Consider the following 14677-nt stretch of genomic DNA (forward strand, 5'->3'; position numbering starts at 1 on the left):
TGCATACTACGCCAAATCAACAGCTCTCTCTCTTCACACTCCCCCAATTCGATTAACACCTCCTCGAATGTCTCCTCATCTCCCATCCATTCACTCTCCTCCATTCTGTCCAATAATTCCTTGACCCTCTCAGACTCAGCCCTCAGCTTCGCCGACAGCTCCGATAACATCCATGGCTCCTTATGGTAAACAGGGGGAGTCTGGCTCCTGACTCTGACACACTCTCCCTGTGCCTCCACCCAAAGAAATGTTTGGGGCTGCCTCTGGGGCTTCCAGCCGCTCTGCCGTGCCAGCTCCTCATAATGCCGCCTCTCTGCTTTCTGCTTTGATCCAAAAGAACTGAAAACTGCTGTTCACAAATGCTCTCCATCCAACCGCACTGAGCTCGAGCTGTTTTGCAAGGAGGAATGGGAAAAAATGTCAGTCTCTCGATGTGCAAAACTGATAGAGACATACCCCAAGCGACTTACAGCTGTAATCGCAGCAAAAGGTGGCGCTACAAAGTATTAACTTAAGGGGGCTGAATAATTTTGCACGCCCAATTTTTCAGTTTTTGATTTGTTAAAAAAGTTTGAAATACCCAATAAATGTCGTTCCACTTCATGATTGTGTCCCACTTGTTGTTGATTCTTCAAAAAAAATACAGTTTTATATCTTTATCTTTGAAGCCTGAAATGTGGCAAAAGGTCGCAAAGTTCAAGGGGGCCGAATACTTTCGCAAGGCACTGTACAAGGTTATTCAATCATTTCATCCAAACTGCTCACGTGCGTCCGCATAGCCAGTATTTTAGATGCCTGACACGCTACAAGTCCCACCTCACCCATCTACTGATTGATTTTGACAAGCATATATTCACGCGGGTGATTGAAAGAGAGTTAGCATTCTTAGCAATATTTATCAACTGTACCGCAGAAATGGAACGTAAATCACAGAAAATATATGTTGTGATGGCAGCTGCAGAGAAGTATTTGAGTATACGAGATTTGACTTCTGAAGAGTTACAGGGTCTGTTGAGTGGTGGTGTCCCATGAGATTTTAATGAGTGTTGGAAGGGTGTTTTTAATTCAACATATTGGACGCCAACCGCCGTTAAACTGCAAAGAAGAAGAAAGACGAAGAAGGCCGCACTCCAATAGGCTCTATGCATTATTCCGACTTCCAGAGCGAGTTCTGCTGTTGTTTTCATCGTTAGCTTACTAGCTATCGTCGATGCCTTTCTGACTGAAATAGTTCGCAATGACTATGTTTAAATGACAGCCCCGCGAAGGAGGTGCTAATGAACATTGTTCAGTGCCTCTGTGTTCAGTTTCTTCCAAATGTCATGGTATTGTGAGCTTCCATCGTTTCCCGGGCGATGTAGAGCTCAGAAAAAGGTGGTTAGTGGCAGTACATCGTGACAACTTTACTGTCACCAAACACACAAAGGTGTGTAGTACACATTTAGTCGAAAGTGACTTAGTTGAGGGAAAAATTGGGGGACGACAACCATACTTAAAAAGAGGTGCTGTTCCTACTGTCTTCGCGTGGAACTGGCACATTCAAAAGAGACCTGGTGTTTGGGAAAGAAGACTGAAACCTCCTGCTCCGACTGAGGGGGGTGAAGAACCTGATGCGCAGCCTATGGACTGTGCCGTCTCTGATCCGGTCCAGAGCATGGGCCAAGCCAGTGTAAATGTACATGTGTTTATTTATAAATAATCATTTGTTTATCTACGACATGTATCAATCATTTGTGTTGTAGTGAATATCAGTTTGTGTGGAGCTTGTATTGGCTTTAGTTAGGCAATGAGTAACAGGGTTGGGGAAAGAAATCAGGTCAACACAGTACAGCCAGAATGAAAGATTGAATACAATGTTAGAGATGTGTGATTGTTTAACTGAACTGTTGAACATTTGCTGAAATACATTTTTTTAAACAAATCTATTCTACTGTAGATTTCTTCACAAGAACATCAATACTTATTTTTCATAAAACCACTAAATTTGGCACCCATGCAGGGGATCCATTCAGGTGCGAGATAGACACAATAAAAGTGGTCAACCTTCTCTCTTATGGTTTTTGAAACCTGTAGATCACAGATTACAAAGTCACACCAGCTACAACCTGTGAGAAGGATTTGACCTTACACCTGCCAGTAGTAAGCATGAGATCTCTTCAACTTCAGCTCTCCATTCTGTATCTTCAGGTAAGGGCAGTCAACACAACTTGGTACATTTGGGCACTTGACCTCTAAGAGTCCAAAGTGTGGTCTCATGAGATCTCCTAAATATCGATCGACTAGGTGAAACTCTTATGACTAAGAGGCTTCATGCATAGCTTTTATTTTTTACACATGAGAGTATGCGTGAAATGTCTCTACACTCAGCACTTACCAGCAATTTTCTACAGGGAGACTCTTTGTGGCTGCAGCTCCTGTATTGCTATCAAATGTGATTTTGTCACAGTCCCTTCTAACGTGTCCTGCGCGGCGTGTGAGCGTCGTAGCGGGAAAGAGAAGATATGCACGTGTTCCTGAGAGTCGTGACTGTAAGGGAATAGCTGATAGCTCCCATCTTTTAAAAAAATTAGATGCAAATTTGTTGGAAGAAAACATTTTTGACACAACCACATTTAGCTATCGTAATCGCGGTTCTATGAACTAAGTGGCTCATTAGGTTGATTGAAAACGATGGGGGGTGACAAAATAGCCCTCAGGAATAAAAGGGGGATGTGTTCCCCTCACTTATATGCCAACTGAGCACATGATACAATCCATCAAAATGTCACAGCCAGTTCAATCAAATCAAATGTATTTTATAAAGCCCTTTTTACATCGGCAGTTGTCAACGTGCTTACCCAGCCTAAAACCACAAACAGCAAGCAGTCCAGAAGTAGAAGCACAGTGGCTAGGGAAAACTCCCTAGAAAAGAGAGGACCTATGAAAAAAACCTAGAGAGGAACCCGGCTCCAAGGCGTGGCCAGTCTTCTTCTGGCTGTGCCAGGTGGAGATAAGAGTACATGGCCATTTAGGCCAGATCGTTCTTCAAGATGTGTACAGGTTCATAGATGACCAGCAGTGTCAAATAATAATCACAGTGGTTATAGAGGGGTGTAACAGGTCAGCACCTCAGGAGTAAATGTCAGTTGGCTTTTCATAGCCAAGTATTCAGAGGTCGAGATAACAGATCCAATGGAGAGAGAGAGAGGGGAGAGAGAGAGAGCAGGTCCGGGACTAGCTTAGGCAGCCAATAGTGGGCGCTAGAGCTGCACTATCTTCTACGCATACTTCGGTAATACACCCGTCGTATACACCGCCTTCAGACAAGGGTGTGCAACATCCTAAATTGCACGAAAATCCCAAAATGGTGGTGGAAAATGGTGTTTTATTTAGACAGTGCACATATCTTTCCCGTTTTTTCCCCCGAGAGGCTCGCCATTAAAGCTAGTTAAGGAGGAAAATGATGCCTTTGCAGCCTTAATTGATGATGCCTTATGTACGAGTCGGTCCATGGGGGACACAAGGGTATTACAGAAGAATGCACATCATTCCTAGACGATGGTGCAGATCTAGCGCCAACTAGCGGCTGCCCAGGCTAGTCTGTGACAAGGTAGCACGTCCGGTGAACAGGTCAGGGTACCATCGTCGTAGGCAAAACAGCAGAAACTAGATCAGAAGTCTGGATCAGCAGTCTAAATCTAGATGTGAAATGTCACATGCTGTGGCATTGATCCATAAAACAACTGAGCTAGGCTTGGTTCATTCAGATCTTATTATCCAGGTCACATGTGTCGCTGTAAATCTATTACGATTGCCAATGTAAGGACTTAATGAGTCAACTAAATAAGGTCATAATAATGTGCCGGCCTGTACAGGATCTCTCCGTGGTCCACAGTGTAGATTACGAGGTCTTCACTTTTTCAGCATACAGTGTGAAAGTACATTTGGATCAAATGGGGAGCTGTGTTGTTTTTCAGCAAGTTTCACAGATCTTTGGACAAACATATTAAATGGCAGAGTTACAAAAATGAGTCCAAATAATTACCCCCTGTCAGTGACCTACTCCAACCATTGCTATGTTCCTAAACTGGGTGTCAGAAATACACGCAGCCCGAAGACATTTGGGGTTACTTTATGACCCTGCGTCATTTGAGCTGGGTTTTTGAAACTCCAATTTGATCTAATAAAGTCGATGGCAGAGTAACAAGAAGTATTGAATACCAAAGCAACAGATAATTTACAAGCCCATGTTCAGAAACAGGTGTCAGAAATACATCCAGCTTCCACGGGAATGTATACAGTGCATTTGGAAAGTATTCAGACTCCTTGACTTTTCCTCATTTTGTTAAAGATACTAAAATGGATTAAATATGTTTTTTTTCCACATCAATCTACACACAATACCCCATAATGACAAAGTGAAAACAGGTTTTTAGAAATGTTTGCAAATACCTTATTTACATAAGTATTCAAAACCTTTGCTATGAGACTTGAAATTGAGCTCAGGTGCATCCTGTTTCTATTGACCATCCTTGAGATGTTTCTACAACTTGATTTACGTCAGGGTCCACCTGTGGTAAATTCAATTGATTGGACATGATTTGGAAAGGCACACACTTGTCTATATAAGGTCCCACAGTTGACAGTGCATGTCAGAGCAAAGACCAAGTCATGAGGTCGAAGGAACTGTCCGAAGAGCTCCGAGACAGGATTGTGTCGAGGCACAGATCTAGGGAAGGGAACCAGAAGCATGGCAGCATCATGCTGTGGGGGTTTTTCAGCGGCAGAGACTGGGAGACTAGCCAGGATTGAGGGAAAGATGAACTGAACAAAGTACAGAGAGATCCTTGATGAAAACTTACTCCATAGGGGAGGCAGGTAGACTTGCGTTGGGCCAGTAACTGAAAGGTTGCTAGATTAGATCAAATCCCAGAGCTGACAAGGTAAAAATCTGTCGTTATGCCCCTGAACAAGGCAGTTAACCCACTGTTCCTAGGCTGTCATTGTAAATAAGAATGTGTTCTTAACTGACTTGCCTAGTTAAATAAAATAAAAAATAAAAGACAAGACAACGCAGGAATGGCTTCGGGACAAGTCTCTGAATGTCCTTGAGTGGCCCAGCCAGAGCCCGGATTTGAACATAATGGAGAGACCTGAGAATAGCTGTGCAGCGACGCTCCCCATCCAACCTGACAGAGCTTGAGAGGATCTGCAGAGAAGAATGGGAGAAACTCCCCAAATACAGGTGTGCCAAGCTTGTAGCGTCATACCCAAGAAGACTGAGTATCTTGTTACCAAATACAGGTAACTGCTGAAATAATGGAAACAATTGAGTAAATGAGGGATACATGTACATGTATATTGAAAGCATGTGCTTCCACACAGGTGTAGTTCCGGAGTTAATTAAGTAATTAATGTTCCATCATGTATAAAAATGCTGGGCAGGCCATTATTTTGGCTACCATAGTTATTGCCCCATAGGATGGCAATGCTGCCATCCACAGGGCATGAGTGGTCACTGAATAGTTTGATAAGCATAAAAACAATGTAAACCATATGCCATGGCCATCTCAATCACCAGATCTCAACCCAATTGAACACTTATGGGAGATTCTGGAGCGACGCCTGAGACAGCGTTTTCCAACACCATCAGCAAAACAACAAATGATGGAAGCTCTCGTGGAAGAACGGTGTCGTATCCTTCCAATAGAGTTCCAGACACTTCTAGAATCTATTCCAAGGTGCACTGAAGCTGTTCTGGCTCGTGTTGGCCCAACGCCTTATTAAGACACTTTATGTTGGTGTTTCCTTCATTTTGGCAGTACATTGGATGTAGTTCAGGCCAGTGAAATACAAATGACAAAATACTCAAAAGTAATTAAAAATATGTATTTAAAATACATGTAACATAGATACTGCCCATGTCTGGTTCTAGCCAAGCGTTTAGAAGAGTCAGGACAAGTGATAAATCCATTACATGGCCCCATCAAACATCAATGTTTTGAAGTGAAACACAACTTACGTAATTTACAAATGTTACATCCAGTCTCACAATTGGAAGTCTGATTTAATCATTGGAAAAAAATGGAAAGTATTTCTGTCTGCCTATGAACGAGTTGAATAGAAGGAGTTGAATAGAAGGTGTTGAATAGAAGGTTGTCCAGTTGAATTGCTAATATAGTAATAGCCTTGACCTCTATGACAGCTTTTACATCTGGGATGACTGAAAACCTGATGATAGGAGCCTCTGCTTTGTAGTTACTGTATTTTATCCCTCGGACAGAGCCATGTGCTAAAGGACTTATGTCAAACTGTCATAATAACAGTTTTAACTTCAATATTTCAAATCATCTCAATAATGTTGTACACAATCTGTTGGATCACTTGATGTATTTGCATAGCCATGGGCAGGGGGCCTGGGTTTCGGGTAAAGCCCCACATGCGAGAGCAATTTTACAGTGCATTACTATAACCTATATGTCTAGGCCTCTATGTACGGTGAACAAATGGTAGCATAAGTTAGCGGTATAGCTGAGACAAACGCACCGTCTATAGTAGAGACGGTGTTCCTGTTTTGGGATAGCCTAGGCCCTACAGATGTAGAATATTAATTTGATCACACTTTTGTTGCTGAGAATTTTCCTGCACTGCAGGAAATGCAAACTTGTGGTGTATTTGAGTTTAAAAATGCTTGTAGTGTGTAATTTCCTCTTAGACATTTCAGACTTGATTTGCCCTGATGAAAAATGCATTAACACCCACAAAAATATCAATTTAATTACAAATCAACATAAAAATTCAGGATTATTTTCCTGCTGTAGCAAACTGTCTCAAATTAAGATCCTACCTGTATGCATCCTTCTTTCCTCCCATCCTTGAACAAATCACAGATAGATGGCTTGCACGAAAATGTTTGTTTAATTGTGTGAAAATATACTTAGTTTTTACATTAGCCTACTTTGGAAAATCTGTACAAGCATTTGGATTGGTCTGTTTTGTTGATATTCTAACTCCCTTTTTACTAGCCTATGTGTTTACCCCTCTACGGGCGGTTTTGATGATGGAGGCTGGATTCCAAAAGGATGCAAACATGTATTACGAGCCATGCTTCACAGGTAGCCTATGTCACAGCGGTCCGTTTTTGCTTCCCCTTATGAGTAGGGGGGTAGGATTTTTTTATTTTTTTATTTAACTAGACAAGTCAGTTAAGAAAAAATTCTACCCTGGCCAAACCATTCCCTAACCCGGACGAGGCTGGGCCAATTGTGCGCCGCCCTATGGGACTCCTGATCCCGGCCGGTTGTGATACAGCCCGGGATTGAACCTGGTCTGTAGTGACACCTCTAACACTGCAGTGCCTTAGACCGCTGCGCCACTCAGGATCCCCAACTGAGGATAAACTGAGGCCAAATCTTCCTCTGTGTTCGAGAGACCGAGAGGGGCAGCCGTGGTGCTCTCCGAGGTGAAATTAAATATTTAAGAACAGATCGAAATGTTCCACGTAACAACTTTTTAGGCACAGTTTTCTAATATTATTATAATATATTTGTCAGGTAGGGTGTCAGAAAGGCCTACGGGTCTAAGTACTCAACAACTGACACTCAATAACATTTTCCTTATTTTTTCACTGCTGGAAATGTGCCTTTGTAGCCTATTGTCTTTTGCCATATGTTCCAAATGTCACTTTGCTTTTAACTCATTCTCTGAGTTATGTCGATGTAGGTCAGAAGAGCATCTTTAAAAACTTTATAATGGCCATTAACTGCACTGTAAAATATGTTCTCAAAAGAAGGATAATGAGTTGAGAAGATGTCCTCTCTCTGTTGCTGAAGGTCAAGCTGGCCATCAAGGGGGTCGTTCCCGAAGACCTCGGGGTGGGTAAGGCTTCCTCCGTGTCTGATGTAATCTGCTGCTAGAACGTTGGCTGGGGGGAGGAGATCTTCAGTGATTCTCGCTGCCTTTAGGTGGTTGGCAAACAAAACATCTGGAATGCCTTGGCGGGAAATGGTATGGGCATTCAATGCTGGAATTAAGTTATCTATTCCAGTTGTGCAGCATCTTCTTGCAAACGAGGAGACGCAGAACTTGGTACACAGGTCATCAATGTCCAACAAACCATCGCTTGTCATGCTGCATAGTGCGTGCTTGATGGGGTCATTTACCCTGGCATTGATTTCAACCCACTTTCTCTCTGCTTCTTGATTCTGTCTGGATTCACTCTGAATGTAAGGGGGCCTGTTGATATTGGTGCGATGTGCTTGGAGGTTGTCTTGCTGGTATAGACACAGGTAGAATTCCTTACTGTAGTCAACACTTAACTGATCGAACAAGCCATGTTTCAGACAGATGTCTCTGTAGATCTCATCATAAATGGTCAGGTTGTTCTTGATTGGCATTACTGAAAACCCCAAAATTTTGCCACTGAAACTGTCAGATGCCAGAACTTCAGTGACACCAAAATCATTGAGCTTCTCATTTTGATCCATGTAAAGTTGTTGTCCCACATATTCTGTAGGGTACACGTGAGGATTCATCTGGCTGGCGGTGCCCTCTCTTCGCATTTGAGTGTAGACTGGTTTCATCAGTATCTGTGCCTGTCTGACGCTTCTCTCTCCCAACCTGAAGCCAGCAGCTCTTAGCATACCTGTCATGACCTTCCGGCCACAAACTGGTCCACTTCTAGTGACCGCTGCAACGATAGCATTAACACCTTCTCTTCCAAGTCGTGAGTAGTCATAGCGATGTATATCTCGTGCAGCGCAGAACTGATAGATGGACGAAGTGCTAGCTCCCCTCTCAATTCCGTATTGCGTCTCCAGAACATGTTTCACTTCACTACACGTGTATCCCAATTCCTCTACTAACCTCCGAATTATGGTTTCATAATCATTAAGAACTGACATAGCTGAATGTGATTCCAGCCAGACACTCTCTCATGAAGTTTTAATTGTGTGATCAACTCCAAAAGTAACTTTTCCTCCTTCCTAGACTCGCAAAAGCCATTGGAAGAGCAGACCAAGGTTCCTCCTCTCTGTCCTTCTCTACCAATGGGTTTTGAGAAGGATGTGACTGGAGTTGATTTCCACACACACACACACACACACACACACACACACACACACACACACACACACACACACACACACACACACTATCTGTAACTCTAGCCTAAATGAAATTGTAGACCAGGCCTACACAACAAATTCCTCCGTGTTAAATTGATCCAGAGTCTGTAGGGGTTCACACATTTCAGTGTTAAAGGTCCCACACAGTCATTCTGATTCCCATGTAAAATAGCCTTTTGAGTAAACAAAATATCTTCCTAATAAAAACGCTCTGAATTTGTGAAACTGAAAAGACGGACAGAGCGAGCGGGGAACTAATAGGCTGAGTGGGCGGGAAGTGGAGGCTGGTGGGAGGAGATTTAGGAGAACAGGCTCGTTGTAATGGTTGTAGTGGAATTAATGAAATGGAGTCAAGCACATGGTTTTCCATATGTTTGATGTGTTTGAAACCGTTCCATTTATTCCATTCCAGCCATTACAATGAGCCTGTCCTCCTATAGCTCCTTCCACCAGCCTCCTCTGGTTGACTGACAATTCTTTGAAATGCCTATGTCAAGCAACTTGGATGCAGTGTTGCAATGAGATAATGTGAAGCAAATTTGCTAATACACAAAGCAACTCAAACATTTGGATGTTGAATGCAACAAATAAAACAATTCCAGTTTGAATTGAGTGGGCATACTGCTCCAAAAACTGCATTCTGACACCATGTATTTAGTCTGTTTTGACTGACTGTTTGGCTTTCATTCCAACTTTTCCCACCACTGTGGATTATATTTATAGCCCTCTCATTAGTCTGAAGCCTCGGCTATGTGTTTGGCATGCTTAAAAAGTTAGCCAGCCTCTAACTTTGCAATCTGAACCCTCTGGTAAATGTGGATAAGTGTAATGTTAGCAAATGCATGACATAGTAGATCGGGATCTGTGAAAAACACCCCTCAAGCCTGAAGTGTCTCCACTTGCACTGTTGAATAGCTTTTTGGTGACACGACTGGATTAGACACTTAAGGAGGGCATTCATGTGTGTCTGCGAAGGCAGAGGTCCTGGGTTCGAGCCTTTGTATGAGACACATTAGGAGGAAGCGGTAGTCGCTAAGCAAACAGCACGACGTCCTTTACACTTCGTTCAAGTGAACATTGACAGCACAATTAATAAAAATGCTTCTGTGTCTGAAATCTGTCTTGCCTACTGGTTACTAAAAGTATATACTCTGTACTTATCATACTAGCAGTATTTTCTATTTACAACATACTGTTTAGTAAAAATGAATGCACTAAGTAACAAATATCAACATACTAGGCCTACTGAGATGATCTAATGTGCAATAGGGAACGTGCACGAAGATGGTAGCATTCAGATATGACCTCATTGTTTTACCACTGTCCACTGAGTTGTTAAACTACGGTGGCTGTGTGGTTCAATGCACCATCTACTTTTTTCACTTTCTCAAATTGCCGGCATCTTGGGGATAGAATTGGGATAACGTTTACTAGTGTGCTAATGTATAATTCAATCAATGAGTAATAGAGAGCAATCTACAATACGGCGAACTTAACAAAAAAAAGGAATTTGTGGTAAGTGCATGGAGGCCGCCATCTTTATGCATGCATCTTTCCACCATTGTTCCCTGTCATTCGTTCATTTGGGTCCACAGCATTCCCTTGTGTGATTACCAGCTGCTGTCAAAGACAAGGTGAGTCTGAAAAGACGATTCTCTTCCTCAATAGTGTGCAGTGAATTCATAGATGACATCCTGGCATTATAAAAAAAAAATATGTTTATAAAACAGGATTCACAAAAAAAACATAAATTCAGGTCAATGCAAGTTAACTTAATTCATTCCTGAGGGGCAATCATTTCAGGCAGGCATAGGATACAGTTAAACGACAATAAACATACACTTGAAGGCCTTGAACAGTCAAAATCACGTGGTTCATCGAATGATATTTGGATGAAACCAGTTCAATGTAGGGGTGACCAAAGTTTAAAAAAGTATTGTTGGATCAGAAAATGACTAGTTTCATCATCTGAATTCAGGAAGTCAGATTCTATATTGGCTTATTGGGGGCAGCTGTAACAGGCATGGGTGGCTTCAGGGAGGGGCGTGACGGTGCTGAAGCACCCCTCAAGAATAGGTCTACCATCCCCTTTAGCACCCCCAAGACAATAATGTATGTGTCCAGGCATGTACACCATATATTGCAAGCACCCCTACATAGCAACCAAGCCACCCCTCAGCTAACCCAGTGAAAAATGACTGGTGCCAGTAACCAAAAGGTTGCTGGACCAAATCCCCGAGCTGACAAGGTACAAATCTGTTGTTCTTCCCCTGAACAAGGCAGATAACCCACTGTTCGCTGTTATTGTAAGTAAGAATTTGTTCTTAACTGACTTGCCTAGTTAAATAAAGGTTTAAAAAAGAGGCTACCATACGCAAGGGGTCTATTTTTGCCTGCCACTGCAAAGGTTACTGGAGGTGCCTGAAAGAGATCCTGGAGGGAAATTGGAGGAGCCTAAAGCTTTGTCCAAAACAAACAGTTAACCTCTCAACCCTGAGTCAGCATTTAGTGAGGGCTTCCCCTGACAGTTGGTTGGCTAGCCTATTTATAACAAATGTGTGTGTGTTTTAAGAAAGAGGGGATCACTGCTGAACTCAGCAAGGGCTTCCCCTGGGCTGGCTGGCTGGTCTACCATGGTGTGCTCTTTAGGAAACAGGCAGGTATTACCGCAGAAGATTCATGTGTGTGTGTAGAAGGAAACACAATGAAAAGTTTTTCTAAATGTTGATTAGCTTGTGCTCTTTTATTTATACCTTTATTTAACTAGGCAAGTCAGTTAAGAACAAATTCTTACTTACAATGACAGCCTGCCATGGAACAGTGGGCAGAACAACATATTTCTACCTTGTCAGCTTGGGGATTTGATCCAGCAACCTTTCAGTGACTGGCCCAATGCACTAACCACTAGGCTACCTGCCACCCCTTATAACCTGGGCTTTTAGTGCCCTCTGTTGGAAAATAGTTACTATAAGTTGTTTAAAAGCCCAGTGCAGCCGTTTTTATCTCAATATCAAATCATTTCTGAGTAACAATTAAGTACATTACTGTGATTGTTTTCAATCAAAATCATTTAAAAAATGTAAACGCTGTTATTGGCAGAGAGGTTTGGAACTCTCTTATTGGTCTATTAACTCATTTACAGCCCCATTCCACTAAAACAGGCTGAAATGTCAGGCGTCTTTTCAAACAGCTCTTACACTACAAGGGCATTTTCATAATTTTCACAATTTCACAGTATTATTCCAGCCTCATAGAGAGAAGGGAGGAACGAGGTCAAATCATGACGTCAGTGATCTTCAGGTCAGAAAGTTGGAGGTCTATAAAGATGCCAGAGTTTCTTACTTGGAATTCCGAGTTGGAAGACCGTTAAAAATTTTTTTTTCTAATTGGATCTTGTTTTTTTTCCGAATTCCCAGTTGACTTGAACGCACTGAAGTCGGAAGTCTGAGATTTCTGACTTCCGAGTTGTTTTGAACACGGCATTAGTCTCAGCAGAGGGAGGGAGAGAGCAGCAGAGTCCGCCTCATGGTCCCTGGTCCCTCCTTCCTTTCCTCTGGTGAGTCTGACCAGAGAGAGGGGACACTGTCTTCCACCTGCTCTCTCCTTCCTTTCCTCCGGTGAGACTGACCAGAGAGAGGGGACACCGTCTTCCACCTGCTGTCTCCTTCCTTTCCTCTGGTGAGACTGACCAGAGAGAGGGGACACTGTCTTCCACCTGCTCTCTCCTTCTTTTCCTCCGGTGAGACTGACCAGAGAGGGGACAAAGTCTTCCACCTGATGGAAAAACTCGAGTCGCACCGCATCTGCCTCATAGTCCCTGCTCTCTCCTTCCTTTCCTACGATGAGACTGACCAGAGAGAGGGGACACCGTCTTCCACCTGCTCTCTCCTTCCTTTCCTCTGGTGAGACTGACCAGAGAGAGGGGACACTGTCTTCCACCTGCTCTCTCCTTCTTTTCCTCCGGTGAGACTGACCAGAGAGGGGACACTGTCTTCCACCTCATGGAGAAACTCGAGTCGCACCGCATCTGCCTCATGCACAAATTCATGTTGTTCCTATGACCAGAGAAAGTTAAATATTCCTTCATATTAAAATAGACACGACCAGCAGCTAATAATAATAATAAAGATGCCTTGGCTACTCATTCATTGCAGTTGCAGCGCGAGTGGAAGTAGGGAGAAGTGCATTTATGTTTTGCAATAGCATTGAATAAAAACAGTGTTGACAGTGCTGAATAAAAACTTAAACATAAACTCACTCATAAAAACAACAGCTCTTTGTTGTATTCTTTGACAGTCTCTCTCTGGGCAAGGTTTTAAAAGTGATGAAAACCCACTTAGGTTAGTATCAAACTTTAATGTGGCCGGGGTCGTGGAAGCTGTAGGCATGGTGATTTGAGGCCTGATTACCGGTGACGATGAGACAGCCTACAGGGAGGTCAGTCACATGCATGTCCCCATCCACATCGACAGTGGAACAGGTCGAGAGCTTCAAGATCCTCAGTGCTAGCTCTGATGAGTACAGTAAATATGATTTAAAATGGCTGACACTGTGAGGCCAATCTTTAGCTGTGTATCGAAGTCAGACTGTATCTGGGGAAGGGTAGTTTCTGTCCCTCCTTGGCCTCGAAGAAGGTGTATAATAGGCTGATGATGTTGACGCAGGCCATGAAGGCTGCCTACTCGTTGAACTTGTCAGATATCACTACACATTTTGTTTTTATACAGTGGACACAGATGTTGTTTTTGTTTTGTTTTGCTGGCCAGTAAAGACTATTTTATAAATCAGATATTTTGTGTCCTCGTCAAATTCGGTGTTGATATAAACGAACATGGGCATGTCCACTTCTTATTTAGGGGTCAACCGCCTCAAAACAGACTCACTGGTAGGGGAGAAGAGATACAAGTGTTAAACATCAGAGACAGACTCAATAGGAAGGTAAATAACTGAGGTTCAATTTAGGTCAAAGTCCTCACACCAAGCAAAATAATGTAGAGGAAGCTGTATCTGAAGTGAGGTGCTCACCCAGAGAAGTCTTGCAGACTGAAGATCAATGAAGAGATGCACATGTTTGTTCTTGCTTTGAATGTTACATTACATTCAATATATTTCAGCCAGCTGCTTTTAAAAAGGGATGCTGGTTGATTTCTATTGGAGATAATGACTCAAGACTAGTGTGTTAAAATTAGACACCGGCTCAATATGCATGTCAATGTCTGGCCTTGCCCCCAGCCATTTACGGTGTGATGTCTGGCAACGCATGGCTTGTCAACGTTCGACAGACTGAGTTAACTGCTATCGTTCATGACAGAAAAGTGAGTGAGAAGATACTTTACTTAATCAACATTTGATCATCCAAATAGTTACTTGAGAACAAACAGTCCCAGTAGTGACATTGTTCGACAAAACTAGGCAACTCATGTACTGTATATTGGTCCTGCATATGAATTGAACCTCACTCTTAAGTGCAGGTAGCCTAGCGGCTAAGAGCGTTGGGCCAGTAACCGAAAGGACACTGGGTTTTAATCCCCGAGTTGTCTAGGTGAAAAATCTTCGATGTGCCCTTGCACAAG

This window comes from Oncorhynchus mykiss, chromosome 20 (assembly GCF_013265735.2).
Source record: "Oncorhynchus mykiss isolate Arlee chromosome 20, USDA_OmykA_1.1, whole genome shotgun sequence".
Classification (NCBI taxonomy): domain Eukaryota; kingdom Metazoa; phylum Chordata; class Actinopteri; order Salmoniformes; family Salmonidae; genus Oncorhynchus; species Oncorhynchus mykiss.